General features: G+C 37.0%; 2 pseudogenes; both read left to right on the top strand.

Annotated features, from left to right (window-relative positions):
* Positions 1 to 14592, top strand: part of LOC114300522 (cytochrome P450 81Q32-like) — a 64936-nt pseudogene extending 50344 nt beyond the window's left edge.
* A 2703-nt stretch (positions 14593 to 17295) lies between these two features.
* Positions 17296 to 18562, top strand: LOC145788876 (cytochrome P450 81F3 pseudogene; annotated as a pseudogene).
* The last annotated feature ends 2233 nt before the right edge of the window (positions 18563 to 20795 follow it).

Here is a 20795-nt window from a genome sequence, read left to right as displayed (position 1 = left end):
ATGTGGCCAACCAGACAGCAATCAAGAAAGACACTAGAGATCTACCAGCTATTGGACAAGGTTTCTCACACCAGAGGGAAGACTCTGAGGAAGAAGCATTGGATGACGATTCCTTAGAAGCAGTTGTAATGCAGAGGATGTGTCCTAGGTGCAGATTAAGCTACAAATGGTTGAAAGGACTCCCGACTGACGGGAAGCAGTACTACAAGGATGTGCAGAGACGTCCTAAACCAACCAATGCTTACAATAAACGGCCATATCCATCTAGCGTCAGGCAGCAACCCTTGAGGGTTGAACCAATAGTTGATAGGATGCATTTCAAAGGCAAGAAGCCCTTACATGAATCCAGGCCAACTAATTATTACAAAACGGAGAGCAGCCATTCTGGGAGGAGATTGGAGAGAAGTCCAGTTTATGGGATTAAAACCAGAGATTGGTCCCCTAAACTAGCCTCACGCAAGACAGAAAGTGGACACCTTCATCGAAGGCCGGAGTTAGGCCCAAAGCATGAAGTCAAGACCAAGTAGTGGCCTTCGCAGCTAGCTTCGAAGGAAGTAGTTCCACTGCAGGGTCAGTAAGTTCGTGGGTACCTGGGGTCCTAGATTGGTTTGTAATGCAGAACAAACCTAGGGAAGTGTCTACCCAGAGAGAAGTTGCTGGAAACCAAGGTAGGATGGTCAGACCTCCTTTGGTGGCTCCGAACAATTGGGTCTTGCTTAAGCACCCAAAAACAAAGGAACCAGATATGGTCCCCATGATTTCTAGATCACAAAGGAGAAAAATTCAGCACAGATACACTCAGTACCAACGAGACCTGAAAGAAAATGGAGAGAATTCTTTATTGGCACAGATAGAAGGAAAGAAGAATCCAAAGTCAGACCCTACTCCAAAACCAACTCTACAAGGCAAAATAGGTTGCAATAGAAAGCAGTTGGCCAAAGTTCATTATAAACTAAGAGCCAGGGAGAAGTCCAATTTAGCGGGATTAGAGAAGGCACTAATGGAAAGTGACAGCAAACCAGAGACGGAAGTTGGTTTAAGCCAAAAGAAAGAAATGGTTGAGGAAGAAATGTTCGAAGCCTTCATGGCTGAACAAACGTTCCTGGTTGAAAAACCAGTCGTGACAAACCATTCAAAGGATAAAGTACTAGAAAGCGGCATAGAGGATGCTTCTGGAGTGACTGAACAAGGTGGCCAAAAGGAGAAGCAGACACAACCGGCCATCCAATTTGGCTTGGTGTCAGTGAACATGGTGCACATACTACCGCATGAATTCCAAGCTGGAGATGAGAATCAAGAGGGACAAGAAATTGACCCAATTCCAATCTCTAGTGAAGACTCACAAGTGAGCATGGTACAAGATAATTCCGGAATGGTTACCCCAATGGAAACTAAGTATGAGAGTGAAGAAGTGGTAAGTATTAACCTCTCGTATCTTTTTGAATATCCCTCGAATTCTATGACACAGCATGTTAAGCCTTTGTATATTAAGGCCTTCTTCGATGGGATACAGTTGAACCGAGTCTTAGTGGATAATGGGGCAGCGGTGGACTTACTATCGAAATCTTCCTTGAAGAAATTAGGGAAAAAGAATCCCAGGTTAATCCCAACCAGTACAACCATTGCTGGTTTTGCTGGGGACAAACAGATGGCTCAGGGAATTATACCTATCAACCTGAGTGTGGGAACCAGGGACTGCATGACGGCATTTTTCGTCATCGATAGCAATGCGAAGTACAATGCTTTACTTGGTAGAGATTGGATCCACACTAACAAATGTGTGCCTTCCTCTTTGCATCAAAAAATGATAATGGCTCTAGGCAATGGGGAGACGGAGGAAATTGATGCAGATCCTCAACCTTTCATAGCCTGCGCAGACTTCGCTGAAGCCAAGTTGTATATTGAGGGAGTGACACCGCTTAGTATATTGATAAAATCTGATGGCTCAGCCAAAGTAACGGCTGATAAGGAAGTGACACACCTGAAGCACTTAGTCCAGGAGAGTGCTGATGAAGAGGTGGTCGTTAAAGATGACAATGATGCCTAGTTATAGGCAGCAAGATGAAGCATCAGAACCCAAGTCTTTGGCTTTAATCAAGTTTTCAATATTGGATGTAAAGTCAATAGTCCAGAAAGTGCGGGAGCAAGAGAAAGAAGTCATGATAATTGGCTACAAGCAGGAGCAGCAACAAGCCAGAATTTTGACCCTTGATAAATACTGTGCATTGGACATAGAAACAAAAGTCCAAGAAATACAGGAAGAAAAAGCCTTGTGGACAGACTTCGTCTATGAGGAGGAGGGTAAAGAGGTTGAATCAAAGAACCTGGGAACAGAACGCAACAAGGAGATTGCTTCGAAGCCAGAAGGAATCAAAGATGGAGTTCCAGTAAGTACTCAGATACAAGACCCCTTAGAAGAAATAAATTTAGGGCAAGGTTCTGTACAACAACCCATTTATATAAGTGCTCGGTTGAATAGTCTTAACAGGAACCAGTTGTTGGTTATACTGAGGAGATATAAAGATTATTTTGCATGGTCTTATAATGAACTACCAGGATTGGATAGGTCATTAGTGGAACATAGGCTTCCTATGAAGCCTAACTTCAAGCCATACAAACAAAAACCAAGAAGAATGGGTCCAGAAGTGATCCAGAAAGTTAAGAAATTCTTAGACTACTCAAGGCAGGCTTTATCAGGACAGTCAGGTACGTTGAATGGCTATCTAATATTGTGCTTGTAGTTAAGAAGAGTGGCAAAATGAGGGTATGCATCGATTTTAGAAACCTAAATCTAGCAACTCCAAAAGATGAATATCCTATGCCTATAGTAGATTTGCTGGTGGACAGTTTAGTAGGGCATCAAATTTTATCAATGATGGATGGGCACTCTGGTTACAACCAAATCTGCATTACGGAGGAGGATGTTCACAAGACAGCATTCAGATGTCCTGGGAATATTGGGACCTTCGAATGGGTTAAAATGCCATTTGGCCTAAAAAATGCTGGGGCCACATATTAGAGGGCTATGAACACTATCTTTCATGACCTTATTGCAGGGTATTTAGAGTGTTATATTGATGACATTGTAGTTAAATCCCAATCCATAGAGGAACATCTGTTTCACCTAGAAGCAACCTTTGAAAGAATAAGAAAGTTTAAATTGAAGCTTAATCCTCTTAAGTGTGCTTTTGGCGTATCATCTAGAAACTTCTTGGGCTATGTAGTACACAAGAAAGGAATACAGATTGACTAGAATAAAGCCAAAGCCATCATTGAAGCCAGACCTCCATCAAGTAAGAAAGAATTACAAAAGTTCCTTGGACAGGTTAATTTTCTTCGAAGATTCATTTCTAACACTGCAGGGAAAACTAAAGTATTTTCTTCCTTATTAAGACTGAAAGATGAAGAGGAATTTGTGTGGACAGCGGAGCATCAAATTGCTTTCGAAGGAATCAAAGCCTACTTGGCCAACCCTCCAATACTGATGCCACCAAATAGCGTTAAGCCTTTGAAGTTGTATATAGCTGCAGCAGAAGATTCATTGGGAGCTTTCTTAGCCCAAGACAATGAAGAAGGCAAGGAGCAAGCGGTTTATTACCTTAGTAGGTTTTTAAATTCTTGTGAATGTAAATATTCAGCTGTAGAAAAGCTTTGCCTTTCGCTGTATTTTGCTGCAATGAAATTAAGATATTACCTTTTGCCTACAACTGTCTTGGTAATTGCAACCACAGATTTGGTTAAATATATATTCTCTAGACCTATGTTGAGGGGAAGAATTGGCAAATGGGTATTAGCCTTGTCAGAATTTCACTTAGAATATGTTCCCCAAAAGGCAGTGAAATGACAAGTTTTAGCCAATTTTTTTGCAGACCATCCATTTCAAACAGAGAGTCAAGAGATAATGGAATTTGGTATGGCTAATGTCGAGCCATGGCAAATGTGGTTCGATGGATCGAAAGCCAATGGCCTAACTGGAATTGGTATAGTGATTAAGTTACCACAAGGAATAGAAACCACATACGGTTTCAGAGTGGATGAAACTACTTGTTCTAATAATCAAGCTGAATATGAGGCCTTGATAGTGGGATTGAAAATTCTTATTGGATTACAAGTACATGCAGTTGACATATTTGGAGATTCTCAATTGGTGGTTAACCAAGTGAAAGGGATTTTTAAATGTCAAAGTATAAGCATGCTGCCATATTATGTTGTCGCATTACATTTGCTCTCTCAATTTCAAATAGCAAATGTAACTCATGTTCCAAGATTCTTAAATAATAGAGCTAACGATGTGGCTCAGAAAGCCTCGAATTTCAAGAGGAAGGATGGTACCCAACGGGACATAAGCCAAATAACATATCAGAAATCTATACCACCCTTAAATAAAAGGAATGTGGTCCTGGAAGTCAATCATAATGATTTACAGGAACAAGATTGGAGGCATTCAATAATACAGTACTTGGCTGGCCCATTCTCAAAGGCCATCAGAAGAATTAAATTGCAATCTATGCAATGCATCATATATAACAATGATCTATACAGAAGGGGGGGAGATGGTCTATTGTTGGAATGTTTAGGACCAAAAGAAGCAATAACAGTTATGGCTGAGGTTCATGAAGGAATCTATGGTGCACATCAGCCTGGTGTAAAAATGAGATGGATGCTTCGAAGACATTCCTATTATTGGTCAACTATCCTTAAAGACTGCATAGAATATGCAAAGGGTTGCCAGACATGTCAAAAGCATGGCACAATAAGGCATGTGCCCATAACTGACCTGCATGCAGTAGTAAAGCCTTGGCCATTCAGAGGATGGGCCATGGATATGATGGGAAAAACACACCCACCCTCTTCGAAGCATTATTGTTTCATTTTGGTGGCTACTGATTATTTCACCAAGTGGGTCGAAGTTAAGCCATACAAGGCTGTAGACCAGACTGAGGTCATTGGGTTCATCAGGGATTTGATCCATAGGTTTGGCATCCCGCAAACCATAACTGTTGATAATGGAACATTGTTTGATGGAAAAATGGTGAGGTCTTTTGTGGCTGAGTGTGGAATTAGCCTTATTAATTCCACCCCCTATTATGCACAAGCTAACGGCCAGGCTGAATCATCCAATAAGTCCGTGAAGAAAGGAATACAAAAGGTTGTGGAAGACAATCCTAGGGATTGGCATAACTTGTTGTTGGATGTATTGTGGGCTTATAGAACTTCTCCAAGGTCAAGCACAAGAGTTACTCCTTATGCCTTGGTGTACGGGCATGATGCTGTATTGCCTGTGGAAATTAATGTTAAGTCTTTGAGGGTAAGATGCCAAGACCAGCTAGATTCTGAGCAATACCATCAGAGTATGTACTTGGAATTAGAAGGAATGGATGAGGCCAGAATTCTGGCATTAAATAGCATTCTCTTTCAAAAGAAGAAAGCAACCAAAATTTACAATAAGAAAGTCAAGCACATTGGCTTTGATGAAAGTGATTTGGTGTGGAAAACTATACTCCCAATATGTATTAAAAGCCATAAGTTTGGTAAATGGTCACCTAACTGGAAGGACCATATCAAATTCATAGAGTCCTGCCTTTTGGGGCATACCATTTGAGAAATTTGAATGGATACATACATCCCAAAAATATCAATGGCAGATATTTGAAGCCTTATTTTCTAACTATCTGGGAAACACAAGGAGTAGAATGAATGTCAAGCAAAAGAACACAAGAGTACTCAAATGATAAATCAGAATTTGTTTTTCTTCATAAAGAGTTAAATACATTCTGCCATAAATTGGCCCAAAAATCATTTCAATGCCTTAATTGTTCTTTTACAACAAACTTCCTATTTTTAAATGAGGGAGCCAACTGAATGGCCGTGGTCATTTCTTGCTTTCGATCGACTAATCCTTGGTTGGTGATCTGCAGTTTTGTGTCAGTTCGAATTAAGGCTTGATTCATTGCAGACAGCTCCTCCTCAAGTTGAGCTTTCTTCTCCAGTAGTTGAGTTCGAAAATGGGAGACAGGGGAATGTTGTTCCTTTAGCACTGAGACTTCAGAATGTACTGCCGAAACAAAGCTCTAATCTCTCGCTAATCTCTCCTTTGCAACCTTGGCAGTATGAGAAATGTTGATATAAAAGTCAATAGTAGCTACTGCCCGAGATAGATGACTTGAGACAGTCATGCTGGATTGCTCAACAGCTTTGTAGCACTGCAGGAAGCCATTTCTTATTATAGGCCTTTGTAAAACCTCGAAAGGAATCCTTGAAAAAGATATCAGTAATTCCAGACAGCTGTCTAAATCCATCAAAGGTGCAGAAGGCTTCCTACTAGAGGAAGAGGAGCTCTCAAGAATTTCTAACAGGGAGTCGGCTAGTACCAACGGCTCAGCCTCATCATTAGTTATTGGAGAGGTAGAGGCTATGTCGAAGAGACTAGCTAGTCTTGCTTCGAAGACATCTACTTCGTCCATGAACATGAGGGGTGCAGAAAGAGCAGTGGTAGAAGACACAGAGGATTGCATAGGGATAAGAGAAATGGATGGAACATTTTCAGCAGTCTCCATGGTCCTAGCCACCAATATGTCAAGGGAAGAAGGGCTGGAAGTAGATAAAGGTAATAAACCATGGGTTGGAGAGCCACCAGCACCCTCTTTTGGGGAAATCAACTATCATCTGAGATAGAGTAATAATTGGAATTTCCTTAGGGGGAAAGGAAAGAGCAAGGCTCGGAAAAGAATCAAATAAAGGTAGATCCAAAGATAAGAAAGGGAGATATGGATTCAATCCAAAAGAAAGAGATGCAGGAATGCTTGGTCTCAAGGAGGATACATTGAATGTAGGCCTAGGAAGTGGGAGTATTATCTGAATGGTCTTCACATTTTGCATCTGATCAGCCTCAATTGAAACTGAGAGAGTTCTCATTGAAAGAGTAAGCTCAGGATTTGTTGCTACAAAAGAAGAGAAGGACAAAGTGATGTCAAAGCTCAATACCCACAAGATTAACAAGGAAAAACGGTAGAAGCTTTAAAGAAGTTACTTGTTTCAGAAGTGACAGTAGCAGTAGGAGAACTTCGAAGAGAGTAGTGATCAGCAACGTGTTGTTTTCTTGCAGCATCCTTTTGAAGTGCGTCAGCAGCAGCAGCAGCAGCTTCGTCTCTTAAGAATTGCTGCTACCGTATCTTCTCAGCTCTCTCAAAGACAATTATGGCCTTGGAGTGCTCTCGTTCCACTACCTTAGCAGCTACCTCATGTATAGGGTCTTCAACAAAATCAGAAGGAGAGACAGTCATCTTCCTTCTCTTTTTTCTTTGTACAGGCATTGAGTGTTCTTCCTCAACTTCTTTCTCTCCAGTTTGGGATTTAGATTTTTCAGAAGTGAGTTCCTCCACTCTGACCATTGTCTCATGCATGGGATCTTGAACCAAGCTGGAAGAAGGGACGGTCACTCTTTTCCTTCTTTTCGGGGGAGACTCTTGCTCTTGGATTAACTCTTCTTCTGCTTTTTCCTCTTCTTCTGCTTGCACCTCAAAGACTTCCTTCTCAGGCTCAAGTAAAAGTCTCATTTTCTTTTGTTGCTGTTTACTTTTGAGGAGATTTAGAGCTTGAATCTTCTGAGGAGAGTCTCCCTGTGAGGTACCTACACCACCTTCACAAAAGGAAGAACTAAAGATAAGACTGAAAGCATTATAAAGAAGGTAAAAGAGAAGAGATGAGAGTATATACCTTTCTTCGAGGTGGCCCGAGTAACTCTAGGAGTTGAGGCAGACACAGGAACTGGAGTGGTCAGAACGGTGGAAGAAGTAGCAGCTCCAGCTCCTTTGGGCTTGGGTGCATCTAACACCGTCAGTAGGTCTTGAGAGGGAATGGCCAGGTGCACTTCCATATTGGTCACCCACCAATTTTGGTATCTCTTCAAAATGTTACCTTGGGGAAGGAAGGGGATATACTCAAAATCGATCAAGTCCTATATAAATTTGGAAGTTTCCTCTTCCAGTCTGGACCTTCGAACTTTCACATCCCTTGTGGTAAGACTTAGATTGGTGTTACTACAGAGAGGTATTGGGACCCCCTGAGTGAAGCCAAATTGTCTAGCAAATTGTGCAGGACAATAGGGCTCAGCAATGCATTTGTAAGCTCTGGGGTTCATGGTCCCAATGAATAATTCTCTGGGAATTAAAATGGAGGCCCATATATCTTTGTGAACAGATGAAGCACAGAGCCTATCACTTAGGAAATTCTTCAACCAAAGTGGGCCGATAGTAGTGGGTTCGAAGGGACGAAAGCAGTAGGAAAAACGAGAAGCTGAAAGTTGGTGGAAGAAAGAGAAGTAAAAAGCAAAAGTAGAAGGATAAAAAGAAACATTGGATAGCCTCATGCCATGAGTAGGAGGATCTGGTTCAAAAAATTTAAGGCATTTGGATTGTAACTCAGGGAAATAAGCAAAAAGCCAAAGCTGAAGAATCCAAATCGGTCCCCCTTGATTGACATCTAAAGGTTTCTCACAAAAAAGAGAGCAGGCTCTGTATACGTGACCTAGAACGTATGGGGCTAAAGCCACCCTCTTCTGTAAAACAAGGGCTTTGGCAAGAGGGACAAATTCAGGCATAATTCTTTGAGAAGAAGTGCCGAAAAGGAACTTGCAAAGCCAATATAATAAAAAAAAAAAAAGAATTCCCTATCGGTCACAAGACCCTCCCTTCTATTCTCAGTCTTGACAAAGTCACTATAGGATGAGTTAAGAGAGGGGAGGGAAAAAGGGACTGCTAGGTCAAGATAATCTGGTCCAATGAGAGCTCCAATGGGAGATAATCCTAAAAGATGGCAAATGTCAAGAACAGTAGGGGCCATCATCCCACATCTGAATTGAAAGAAATTAAAAATAGAATTCCAAAAGCACAGAGCAACAGGAACTAAAAAGGGGTCCTCTGAAATGGTTAACCTAGATAATCGAAGGGCGTCGAGGAGGCAGAGTTCTCGAAGGTCCAGGGTCCTACTAGGGACAACTCGATTATACCATTCTTGCCACTCCGGTCTCACCGTGGGCTAGCATCGGTGAGGGCGATTCGTCTTACAGTTCCTCCAGTCAAGGCCACCTTTGTAAAGGAGACAATGGTCTTCCAGACGAGGGTATAGAGCTGCAAGCTCAATAGGAATCTCCTTGAATATGGGACCAAGCACATAGTCTTGCTACACATGACGACGAGGAATGAAGATGCGTCCGTCAAAGGCACTTTTCTCCCCAGCTTTGTACTTTTCACATTCTGCATCAATGAGCCTTTTCAGGGCTACAGATGCGCTCGCACGCTCTACAACTGGCACTTTCAATGAGGAGGAAGCCATTGATAAAACGCTTTCTCAAAGGACGAAGCTGGAAAAGGGAGTAGAAAGAAGTGGGAGACGAATAGAGGTGAAGGGTTTTGTATGTTGAGCGGGCAAGTGATTTCAGAATGTGGAATAAAAGGATTTCAAAAGCCTATATATCTGAAAAATATATCGGGTAAATTCGTTAAGTACTAAAAGTACGAATACGAAGAATTTCCTTCAATATTGATACTCTTGGAGGGAAAAAACATATCCCAGATGTTGATACCAGCTTCGAAGTAGAATGTTTGGCTTCGAAGCCAGATTTTGGCGCCAAAAGTCAAATAACAGCAGCTTCGAAACTAAGAAGCCAGCTTCGACGCACATTCCATGCTTAAGAATGTAAGAATACTCAAATATTCATTTACTTAGAAGGAGATTAAAGACCTATTTTTGGGCTTCTTAATGAAAACAATGACCTTCGAAGTGAAACTTGAGACCCCGTGAGGATGGAAATTGGTGTTCAAAACATAACACACTAGATTTTGGCACCAAAAGTCCAATAACAACGGCTTCGAAACTAAGAGCCGGCTTCGAAGCGCATTCTGTACTCAATGGATACAAGAATGCTCAAGTATTCGTTTACTTCAAAAGGACTAAAGACCTGTTTCAGGTTTCTCAATGACAGTGATATTCTTCGAAGTAAAATTAGAAATTCCTTGGAAAGGGAAATTGGCATTTGAAACATCGAAACCCATAGTTGGTTTATATATATATTTAGAAAAGTTGACTTTTTGAACTAAAACAGTGCAGCCCTCAAAAGGAGCTTCCGTATTTTTAAAAATATGGACTGTTGTTCAAAACGAAAAGATCAATTTAGAACTAATTAATCTACATTCCCTAAATTGGAAAAGTTCATGGTCGTGTTGTTAGTATTCATTTTAAACGATCAAATCTAGGTTCGAAGGAAAAGATTGTTCAGTTCGAAGCTTTGAAATTGCTTTTAAAGACAAATAGAGACAAGATCAAACCATATCAAACAAAGAGAAGTCTTGTATTAAAGCAAAAGCAGTTACATCAAATGGCCCTATTTGGGTACAAACTCAAGCTCATAAAAATAAGGAATGGAATAAATAACAAGATCATGAAATTTAGTCCAGCTATAATCAATGAATTTCTGTTCTTTCTTTATTCTGTCCTCTATTTCTTCTAACATTGGCTGCATGAGTTGATGAGCTCTCACTTCGTAAAAGAGTTCTTCAGCCTTTATTTCGAAAGCTGTTTCTCTCAATCCTTGTTCCAATTCGTCCATCTCTAAGTCATCCCAGTACGCAGAATCTTTGTTCTTAAAATCATCAAATTCTTCAATGAAGTTTTATGTTTCGTACTGGGCGTGAATTCGAAGGGACGAAAGTTGGTCTAAAGATCGTGTAGTGGCCATAAAGGTCCGATGCCAGTGGAGAAGCAACGGAAGCTGGTCCAGAAACATGTAAAGTTCTGCTTGGGCAAGGGGATTGAGAACATGACCCCGAGTCAGAATATCACAAGCCCATCGAAGGTTCTTGAGAGGAACTTCGTCCTCAAGAACATTGAAGGGCAAATGAGAGAAAGCCGCGAGCAGAAGTAGAGCTTGTTTCTGTTCAGCAGGAGTGGGGGAAGGTGGAGGCTTGTAAGGTGGAAAGATCTTATCTACAAAGAGAGCAAGCCTCAATCTCTCTATCCAACGAGGATTGGGCAGGGGAGAAGGTGTGGATGCTTCTATTTCAGGAGGTGGAACAAGGGTAGAAGGAACAAGGGCATTAATATAATCAAGCCAGTCAGAAGAAAAAATCTTTGCCTTCTGGCTAAGAAAGATGGATTGTACCCTTGTGCCTCTTCTAGGCGTCGGGTGGCATGCACTATCTTTGTAGGCATAGAGGATGTATACCATGCCACAAGCAGGTTCTCCTCCAAACTACGTCGATAGTCAATGGGCACGTAAGGATAGACCACCAAGCTTCGTGCATAAGAAGGGAACTCCAAAGGGTCAGTAAATTCGACAAAGTGATGGTTAATTCGTTCCCTCAAATCACAAGACTCAGGCTTTGACCAACTTGTCCAGTCGGAAGCACCAGAAGAGGAAGAAGTCGCAGCCTTGTCCCATGCGGAGGACTGTGAAGAAGAATTTCCCATGTCCATATTTGTAACTTTCTGAATTAAAGGATTGAGAGCTATTTGTTCGTAGTCCAAGGGTGAGACAGAAGAAGAACCTCCCATGTCCATATTTGTGAGTTTCTGGATCGAAAGATTAAGGGCAATATGTTCGAAGTCCAAGGATTGATAATTTGCAAAGGCATTCATGACCTGAATATAGAAAGGTGGGTAAAGGTGGCTAATAAATGCATGGACGTTCTTTCGAGGAGGAATAGCATCGACATATGACTCTTCGTGTGCTCGATCGTTGGAGGAAAAAATTAATTCGGCCATGAAACGTATCAGTCTATTCGAATGCTGAGACGGCGGAAATGTTCAAAGGATTAAACAAGAGTTTAATACAGATGGTGAGTGACAATTGCATTTCTGGGAAGATGCAAAACCCAAGCACGTTCTAAGACGTGGGAAAAAGACCCTGATCCACTAATATCACCAAGTCTTGGGTATATTAGTGCGAGGGGTAATGTTGGCTGCATATTTTTTACAAGCCAGTTACAATTCGACACGTGGCAAAGTAACGGTAATATGGGGAGACCATTCAAGTCTTCGATCCTAATCGTACACGTGGCAGTCGATATTGGTTGTCATGAGATCTGAGTAGCAGTGGATCAACAAAGAGATGCAAGGTGATGTGGCATCAACGGTTACTCTTATTTAAATTCAAATTTATGAGGGAAGCTTAACTGCAAATGATAGCATAGTTGAGCTAATCTTGAGGCTACATAATTAGCGATCATGGAGGGGCAATTCGATGGTTGGAAATAGAGTTCGACTGTCATCTTTGAGCAATATAAATAGCAGAGAAGGCCCTGGAAAAAGCCCCGGACTCAGATCTAAAAAATCAGTCTTATTCTACTTTACTTTTACATACCCTGTTCTTTACATTCCAGTACTTCAAATTCTGCACTGCATTTTCATTCATAGGAATAGTTTCAAATAGATTGTCGCTTCGAATCATTGTAAGTTTTTCATTCTAGTGAAATGCTTCAGATTTTCTTTATTTGATTGGTATTCTGTTTAAATTCTCCTAAATCAGGCCACCAGTAAAAGTTCTCTTCATTGAGGCTAAGAAAACTAAAACATAGTCGTCTGATAATTGGTTGGCAATTAAATTTCTGTAAGGACTAAATTGATCCTTGTTGGCACGCTCGCAATCACAATAATAACTTTCGAAAGCCAAAAATTCAACACATATACATAACTATCTGGATGTGTTTGATTGGGGGGATTAAGGGGGGACTATTCACTATTCAGATTGCTTATCCGAAAGAGTGAGTAATCCATCATTTGTTTTTTTTTTAGTCCACCGGACATGGAGTCCAACAGGACTTCTTATCCCTCATATGGGAGATTATACTATCCCGGGGAGGGTGTAGGACAGTTTTGGGGGGGACAATTTACTGTTGGAATTAGGTGATAAAATGACCATTTTGACCATATACTATTTAATTATATATTATATTTAGTAAACTTCAATAAAATTTAAATGTCTCAATTTAAAAATAAAATAATTTTATTTAACTTTTTATTGATGTTTTATTTATTTAATTTTTTAAAATAATTTTTTATAGATATTTTATTTTAAAATTTTGTTTATATTTTATTTAATTTCATTATTTAAATGTTAATAGATGTTTTATTTAATTTAATTGTTTAATTATTATTATTTTAGAAAACAAATTTATTTAAAATTTTAATTAAAAAATAACATATATTTTTATTGATATTTTATTTATTTTATTTAAAAAAATAAATTTATTTAATTGTGTAAAAAATAAAATAAAATAAATTTTTATTTAATCTAGCTAAAAATAATTAAAATATTAAAGATATGTTTAATATTGCTATTACTTAGTAAATAATTGAAAAATGGTAAAATAGTCTTTTGTTTATTTATCCTATCGAGTCCGTTCAACCAAACGTTGGATTCACTAAAAATAGTCCTTTCCAGACTTCTAATCCCATGAAAAAACAAACACAAGATACATATCCAATCCGACCAAATAGTCTGGAGATTCATAGTTCCAAGACTCAAATTCGATGGATTCTAATCCCCCTTATCCAGTCCGTCAAATCAAACACACCCTATATGTGTGTGTTTGTGCTTGATACAGTGGTATAGATAGCTCTGTGGACTTTCTATGCTATATTTAACTCTGGGTTTTCTTTTTCTATAATAAATTGGTACTGTTTCTATGTTTTGTTGAATTTGAATTACATATTGATTGTGTTTACCCACAAAGACAACGACAAGTCACAAAAGTCTCTCAAATCGCTAGAGAATTTAGTTTTGATCATTCGATACTAGTTTTTCGAATAGAATTGGTTTGATTATTGTTGACGATGAACCATTCAAGATCATCTTTCTCTTCATTATTTTCCATTGGATTCGTAACCGAAAAAAATTAAATTGATTCTAAAGAGAGAGAAAAAGAAAACAAAAGGATTTGTGGGTTTGTTTGTTGTTGTTGGCGGTAGAAAAAGAGAGAGAAGAGAGAAAAAAATGAGATGGGTTGGCCAAAATTCTGATATCCATTATGATCATTTTATTTCAAGATATAATTATTATTAAAATAAAATTTTATTAAGTATATATACTGAGATCATATCCCTCGCAAGCTCCAAAACCTCCCACAATGTTGTTTCCCAACTTTACTCTTACTCGGTCACCTCTACCTCTTGAAAAAATCGATCCACGACTGCTACGGCCCGGTCAATCTCCCCTAGTTGGGCTTTCACCGCGTCCTCCTCATTGCCTCCCCATCAGCTATAGAAAAATGCTTTACACAAAACGACATCATCTTCTCCAACTGCCCTCACCAACTCACCGGAAACACCTCGGCTACAACTTTACCAACTGGTGCAACCTCCACCGCATCGCCTCCCTCGAACTTCTCTCCTCCCACCACCTCCAGATGCTCTCTCACATCCGCGTCGATGAGGTCCGATCGCTGATTCACAATACATAAAATCTCCGCCATTAACCTCGATCAAGCAGTGGATATGAAGTTGGCGATATTCAAACTCACCTTCAATTTCATGACGAGGATGATCGCTGGGAAAAGGTACTACAGCGAGGGCATGGAGAAGCGAAGAGGTTGCTAGAGATAAACTTGGAAACGTATGATTTGGGGGCGGAGAGGAATGTAGAAGATTTCTTGCCATTTGTGAGGTGGTTTGGAATTAAGGTCCAGAGCAGAGGTCCATAGGCAGTGGCGTAACCAGAAATTTAGTGAAGGGAGGGCACAAATTAATGACAACATTAATTTTTATTTTTTTTCATAATAAATAATAATGAGATATTACTAAACTTAAATATTAAGAGTTTATTTGAATAAATTTGAATTTTAAATTAAAGGATTGGAGATTAAATTTTATACAAATATTGGGGAGTAATCGTTTTATAGGTCGATTGGAAAATTAAAAAAGAAGATAAGTTAGAATAGAAATGATATATTTTAGTAGAGAAATTCTATGAAATATACAGTAAAAAAATTGTCTATCATATGTCACAATTATGATTTTCGTGGTCTTTAGTTATAACACATTATAGTGTTAGATAGAATTTAGTTATAACTTCTTGTGATTGTTATTTTGATTATGACTATATATCAAATAATAGTTAGTTATGACTTATTCTAATATTAGTTATCACCTATTGTAATTTTTTTTTTTAATTTTTTATAATTGAAGATGTGTTTTTTATTATAATTTATATAACGGTCATTTTAGTTATGAATGGAAAGAAACATGTAGAGGATAAACTCTACATGTCAAATGTAATTAACAATCTAATAAATTTCATATTTTTATTGAAATTAATTATGTTTACATGTCAATAATGATAGATATCACCATTATATTGAAATTGTCATAACTAAAAATATGACTTATTATAATCTCTTTATTTTTAATCAAAATAATTATTATTATTTTCATAATTTAAAAAATATCATTAATATTTTATTTTAAATAATATTTTTACAAATTTATTTTTTTAAAACATTTTTTTTTATATTTAAAAAAAAAAATCTCAAAACGTAGGTGTGGTTGGCCCAATGTGCCTCCGCCGCTGTCTATGACATTACACGAGAAGAGAGACAAGTTGATGAATGAATTGATCGACAAATATCGAAAACACAAGTCTGATGAATCTGGGTTTGGTGGTGACTGACAGGAAAAGGACGATGATTGAACACGACAACGTGCCTGTTTGGCAGAAATTATTTACACCTTATTTTAAATTTTAACTTAATTTAAACTATTTTGATGTGTTTGGTTTAGCTTATAGTTTATATAGCTTATAACTTTGTAGAAGTCAGAAATCAGCTTATTTTTTGAGTGGGGCATGAGATGCTTCAAGAATAAGCTGGAAATCAGCTTAAGCGGAAAGTTATAAGCTATAAGCTGTTTAGGCATAAGCTATAAGCACTTTCCCACAACTCTACCAAACAGGGCTAACATCATAAGCCTTATGCTGGTAAGAGAGTTTCTAGGTATATTTGATTTGATTTTGGGAGAGTAATTTTTAAAGATTATTTTAGAGAGAAAATTTAAAAAAATCTTTAGTTTGTTTGGTCGTGCATTTTGAAAATAATTTTGGAGTTTGAAAGTTTAGAATAATTTGATATTTTGTTATAATTGAGTAGATGTGTGTAAAAGAAAAAGTGATTAAAAATAAGAGATGAGAGAGAGAAAAAGTGATTGATTGATAGGCAAAAGAGAGAGAAAGTAATTTTAAAAATCATTTTGAAAAATTTATAAACCAAACAAATTTTTAAAAAAAAAAATTCTCAAAATTACTCTACAAATCGAAACCAAACATACCCTCTACTTTTGAGCTTGTGTATATTGGCACTGTTTGGGAAGATCAATTTGAGGCTATTATAGCTTCAAATTGAAAAGTAGCCAAAAAGCCCACTGTTCACCTATTTTTATTATAAAAAAAAAAAAAGAAAAGCTAAAGGACAAGGCAGCAGCCTACCGACAGCTATCCACAGTGTAGGTACTGTGCCTACGGACAGCCTACGGACAGCTATTCCACAGCTGTTAAATTACAATTTTGCCCCTTTAGTTAATTTTGAAAAATAAAAAATTAGGGACAAATTTGTCATTTTAACTTTAAACATCATTTCAACACATTTTCCAATACAACAACTCAAATAAAAATTCATCTCATCTCCCAAATACAAAAACTAAAATAGTCTACTAAAATAGCCAAATAACCAAAAAGCCTAAAAAATAGCCACTTCTCAAACGAGGCCATTGTACAACCCTTTCATGGAGAGCATGTGACAGAGTAATGAAAAAAACACTTCAGTGCATTTTTTTTTTATATAAAACCAAACTAAACCAAGTCTTAAATCTCATCAAATAGGATCGGCTACATGAATATTTTTTTTTTACACGGCCGCTATTTCGTTAGTCAAATTATCAAATTTAATAATTGAAAAATTATAAACTTTTTAATATATTTGTAAATATTTTGTCAAAATATAACTAATAATCTGCAATTTCCCCCAGAGCAATTGGTCTAAAAACCAAATTAGACAGCTCCAAATCAAAACTTCCAATTTTAATTGTTATAACTTGAATATGATATGCAAAAGTGTGTAATATAGCAGGACTCCTCTTAAAACTGCCCTCGTTTGGAAACTTAACTATTTTAGGCTTATTTAGAAAACTTGGATATAAGCTATTTTTTTTGCTTATATCCAAGCTGGTTGGTTTATTCACAAAATCATTTACCAAATTGAGAAAAAATTAATTTTTAATATTATTTATTTATGATGTCACATCACTAAGCAAATGGATAAATTGACCATATTACCACCATGCAATTTTGTGAAATTACAATGTTACCATCATAGGAAGGTATTTTGATGTCACATCAAAGGAGGGTATTTTGGTAATTTTAAAAGTTGGCTTATTTCCAACTTCCCAAATGATTTTTTACTCCGGCATAGTTTGGGAAGTTGGTTTTGGTGGGTTAGGGGCTAAAATAGTCACAAAAAAACAAAATAGGCTATTTTAGCCACAAAAAACAAAACATCAAATCCAACCCATAATCATTACACTCCTCTCTCACAAAAAAAGTCAAAAAAGCCAAAAAGCTAAAAAGCCCTTCCCAAACCAGACTTTTTAGCCCTAAGCTAAAATAGTCAAAAAGACAAAAAGTCAAAAAAGCCAATCCACTTCCAAAACGGAGGCTCAAACAAACTTGTTTTTGGTTTTTAGGAAAAACGCCAAAAAGCAGCTTATATCCTTCGTTTTTTGACTATGTTATAAGATGAAAAAAAATTATATTTAGGATGATTTGTGATTTTTTTTTATAATTGAATAGATGGTTATCGAGAAAAAAAATTGATTGATATGTAACATGTGATATTTTGACTTATTATTATTGATTATTTTATTTATTTTATTAACTATTTTAATCCCAAGTTGAGTTTATATAGGTACTATTAGGTGCAGGAACTGAAACTACAATTGGAACATTAGAGAGGGCAATGTCAAATTTGCTCAACAATCCACATTTTTTTAAAGAAAGCACCGACTGAAATCGATAATTATGTGGGGCAAGATCGTTTGATCGATGAATCAGACGTGGCTAAACTTCCTTACCTCCGTTGCATCATCAACGAGACAATGCAGATGTTCCCAATATTCCCCGTACTCGTTCCACGCGAATCATCAGCTGATCGCACAGCAGGAGGTTTTCGTATCCCGCATGGCACCGTGTTGCTGGTGAACATGTGGGCCATACAAAAGGACCCAAAATTTGGGTGGAGCGCAGCAAGTTCAACCCTGAGAGATTTGAAGGGTTTGATGGGTTAAGAGATTGGCTCAAGTTAAAGCCTTTTGGGTCAGGGCGGAGTGGGAGTCCTGGGGAGGGGTTGGCGTTGCATATGGTTGGGTTGGCATTGGGCTCACTGATTCAATGCTTTGATTGGGAAAGGGTTAGTAAGGAAATGGTTGTTATGAATGAAGTGGGTTCATTGTGCCCAAGGCTCAACCATTGATGGCTAAGTGCCAATTACGTCTAAAAATGGTGAAGCTTCTCTCTCACATTTGAACCAATTTAGTCCCATGAATATGTGAAAATTTTGTACAAATAAGTGTTTTAAGTTTCTATGAGAGTCACATAATTAACAAGCTCTTACAATCAACTTGTGATTGAATCGGATCTCTCTTTCATGATTTTCTCTATTACTCTGATAAGTTTTGTGTATAATCAATTTAATTCGATCGGGATTGAGGGAATTAGTATTGTGGTAATCTCGCATACTATGATTTCTTGTGATTTTTCCTTTGATTTTGTTGATTAAGGCCTCATTTGAGAACCTTCATTTTTAGTCAAAAAGTTAAAAAGTTATTAAATTAGCCAAAAAGCCAACAACTCATATAAAAAAGTCAAAGATTCTCTTTTCTCTCTACTTTTTGCACATCTTTTCATAAAAAGTCAAAAAGTTATCCCAAACATACTAGTTTTTTTTAGCTCATATTTTAGCTAAATAGTCAAAAAATTGATAAATTAGCATGTTCCCAAACGAGACCTAAGGAACCAAAACCGATTACATGCTTTTGTTTGTTTTTTGTCCATTTTTGGTTTAAAAGAAAGATTCACTCAAAACTTTACATGTTTTTGTAGAGGCTCAAATAATTTCTTAATGAAAATAAATAAAGAGAGAAGAATACAAGTTACTCTGTACCTTATAAAAAAAAATGGCTGATGTTAAAAATTCCGATTGGTCTTAGGCACTTGGTTCGTTTCTACCAATTTTTCTTACAACTCTAGTTAATTTAATTACCCAAATTGAAAATTAAAGAAGAAACCACATCATTTTGAGGTATTTAGTTTTTAAAAAAATATTTACCATTTTGTTTTAGTTTAAAACAGTTAGACGATATACTTGGCTCATAAAGGTAATGATATATATTAGTAAAATTATAGCATAATCATAACAAATGCTGATAAGCTTACAGTCTTGAGATAAGGTAGTTTTTACATTTTAGAATCTATATTGCCTCCCTATTGCCACAATCATAAGATCTAGTTTCCATCGTCAACAAGTTGTTTGGCTGTGGATAATTGCAATGTTTTAGGTCCAAGCAAAGCACAAGAAGACAATAGAGTCACAGAAAAAGCTACTTATAATGTTCCCCCATATTGAATTTATTTCTTTGAGCTGATGTTCATTTTTTTTTTTTTTTTTTTTGGCCAAGAAAAAGAAGTTTTTCAGTTGATCTAATTAAGGATTTCTATAAATGCCATACTAAAACTTGTTTTAGATGATGGGCATATGTTATTCCCACTTTTTTCATTCCCAAATATGTGTGTTCTAATTTTAATAATACAATTTTAAGCTCTTATTTATTCACATGCCTTATCCTACAAAATTGTAAGTACTTGGAGAACATAACACAACTTGATATTGTCTTTCCTTTCAAACATTTGCTGTCACACAAATTTCTCTTCCCCTCCCCATGTTTTTATCTAGCCAGAAAAAATCTGTGTAAGACAAAACAGACTAGAGTAAGGTCTTGTTTGGAGAGTGGTTAAAATAGTTTAAAAAGTTAAAAAATTATTATAAGTTGTTATATCACTCTCTTTACTTTTTTATACTGCTTTTTGCAAAAAGTCAAAAAATTTAACTAAAATAATTAAGTCTAAAACGAGCTATAAATTGTTATTCCTACTAGATTCAAAAGACTAACCAAAATTTCTATCAAATGTCTCACATGGATGTAGAGGTCCCACACACTCATATAAAACCCACACACATGTGAGACATTTGGTGAAAATTTTGATCAATTTTTTAAATCTCTATCATTACTCTTTTAATCACCCAAAAAAGAAACAGTAAAAAGAATAGCAAAAAAAAAAAGGAAATGAGAGAACTTATGTGTAGGTCCTAATGGATGGATTTATTGTCCAATAAATCTTGTGAGAATTAATGGTGTTTTTCATCAAACACTATTAAAAAACGTCACTAATTGTTAATTTTCAGTAACAGTTTAACAATTGTCATAAAAAATATCACTAATTATAAATTTTAGTGACCGTTTAAAAAATCGTCACAAAAAAAGTCACTAATTTTTAACTTTCAACGACAGTTTAAAAAATTTGTCACGCCCCAAAATTTGGACAATTAAATATTCAATCAATATTTCATCATCCAAATCCTAGGAGTGAAACAAATTATAAACGTTCTTGCCTCCATAAAGTTAAGTAAATTTTCATACTCAAAAAATTACAAGGGATTAAAAAGCTACCAAAACGCTAATCAAACCATCTATTATAATTT

Source organism: Camellia sinensis, chromosome 3 (genome assembly GCF_055761805.1).
Source record: "Camellia sinensis isolate YWXY chromosome 3, ASM5576180v1, whole genome shotgun sequence".
NCBI classification, from domain to species: Eukaryota; Viridiplantae; Streptophyta; class Magnoliopsida; order Ericales; family Theaceae; genus Camellia; species Camellia sinensis.
This window is presented reverse-complemented; position numbering and strand designations above follow the sequence as displayed.